The sequence below is a fragment of the Nematolebias whitei genome, chromosome 1, assembly GCF_014905685.2.
Source record: "Nematolebias whitei isolate Nwh7 chromosome 1, NemWhi1, whole genome shotgun sequence".
Taxonomy (NCBI): Eukaryota; Metazoa; Chordata; class Actinopteri; order Cyprinodontiformes; family Rivulidae; genus Nematolebias; species Nematolebias whitei.
In genome coordinates, this window is record NC_056498.1 from 42,139,610 (window position 1) to 42,141,814 (window position 2,205).

The window sequence follows — 2,205 nt, forward strand, 5'->3', positions numbered from 1 at the left end:
CAGTTTCTCTGATACTCCCTCAACATCTGGAATGACCACTGGTCTGGGTCTGGGTTCCTCCTTTTCACCTGATAGCTGACTGGAGTCCTGTTTGGGTTTCTTCTCTGCTTTCAGGAAGGCCCAGTTAGGATATCCACATTGCTCTAGAGCAGGGGTGGGCAATTATTTTTTCCATGGGGCCACATGAGAAACAGCAAATATTGTGGAGGGCTGGCACAAATGACTTTTTCATTCAACCTTTATTTATTCAGGTAAATCCCATTGAGCCTCGAGGACTCATTTACAAGAGAGACCTGATTTCAACTTAACTCAGTACTGCATAATATTAGTATTTCATTATTAAAAGAAGTACATAGCACTGTTTTAACAACCCGGTAAGAGTATTTGTTATGATTAAGCAACGAAAAAGCGAGGTTTCCTTACAAAAAATGTCATTTATTAAATTAAATTTCCCAGTACAATGGTAAACTGTTAACATCTTTACCATTTGTGACGTTATATTAATGATCATTTTCAGTCACATTCACCCCAAAACTCATTTTGAGTTTTATGTACTGCTGGAAAAAGTTCTTATCTTTGTAAATATATCACAATATTGTCTTTGTACTCCAAATATTATGAAACATCATATAATAGTGATCGTCACTGAACTGTGACTTCGAGTCCCGGTTCTTTACGTGCCTACATTTGTAGTCTAAACATCTAATTTGGTGTTTATCAGTTCTTTTTTCTTGTTTAGTGAGAGAAGTTTAGTCTCTGTTGGGCTTTAACGGAAATGTTAAAGTCAGGTTGAAGGTCTGAGGTGGAGATGTGAAGCAAAGCTGACATCATCAGTGAGAGAGGATCTATATCTGGATTTGGTTAACTTCATTTGTTTACACATGTATTTTGTAATTCCCCTTACGGGGGCCGGTCACAGTCAACCAAAGGGCCGCATGTGGCCCTGGGGCCGTACAATGCCCAGGTCTGCTCTAGAGCCTGTCTTGTGTGGGATTTCTCCTTCTGCCTGGCTCCTGAGCTAGTGGGGACGCTGTCTGCTCTGTGGTACAGAGTCCTGATGACTCCTAACTTGTGCTCCAAAGGGTGATGGGAGTCAAACTGCAAATACTGGTCTGTGTGGGTGGGTTTGTGGTACACCTCAGTTTGCAAATGTCCTCTATCAGAGACTGAGACCTCACAGTCCAAGAAAGCCAACCTACCATTTTTTACATCTTCTCGTTTGAACTTGATGTATTTATCCACAGAGTTGATGTGGTCAGTAAAATGTTGGACTTCCTGAGATTTGATTTTAACCCAGGTGTCGTCAACATACCTGATCCAATGACTTGGTGGTGTCCCTGAAAAGGACGTCAAAGTTTCATCCTGCCTCAGCAATGCCAAACCACCACCTTCCAACATCAGTAGAGAGGAGAGGGACGCACTCACCACTCTTAGCAAGGACAAAAACATCATCATTCTCCCAGCAGACAAAGGAAGGTGCACAGTGATTTTGAACCAGAAAGACTATCATGAGAAAGTTATGACACTCCTTAGTGACTTAACCACTTATGAACCTCTGAAAAGAGATCCAGGAAGTGGTTACAAGAAGAAGTTAATAGATTGCCTGAAAATTTTGGAGCAGGACAAGGCTATTGACCGTATTCTGTACCACAGACTGTACCCAGGGGAGGCCACACCTAGTCTGTATGGTTTACCTAAAATCCACAAACAAGGTGTACCTTTAAGACCTATTGTTAGTATGATTAACTCTGTCACTTACAATGTTTCCAAATATCTGGCATCTGTACTCATCCCTTTAGTTGGCAGCTCAGAACACCACATACAGAACACCATGGACTTTGTGGACAAGGTGAGGGATGTCATCATGGAGACTGATGAAACAATGGTCTCTTTTGATGTCACATCACTCTTTACGTGCATTCCTGTTGATGATGCAGTAGAGGTGGTCAGTTTAAAATTAAAATCAGACACCACTCTGAGCAGCAGGACCACACTTTCCACAGAACAACTGTGTCAACTCTTGAAACTGTGCCTGCAGTCAACCTACTTCACATATGGGGAGCAATATTATAGGCAGAAACATGGGTGTGCTATGGGGTCTCCAGTTTCTCCTATTGTTGCCAACCTGTACATGGAGGAGGTAGAAAAGAGAGCCTTGACGTCCTTTTCAGGGACACCACCAAGTCATTGGTTCAGGTATGTTGA

General features: G+C 42.2%; 1 protein-coding gene across 1 annotated transcript in view; it reads right to left on the reverse strand.

Moving 5' to 3' along the window:
* si:ch73-71d17.2 (RPA-related protein RADX) overlaps positions 1-2,205 on the reverse strand; it is a 35,775-nt gene that overhangs the window by 12,203 nt on the left and 21,367 nt on the right. The window lies entirely within an intron of this gene.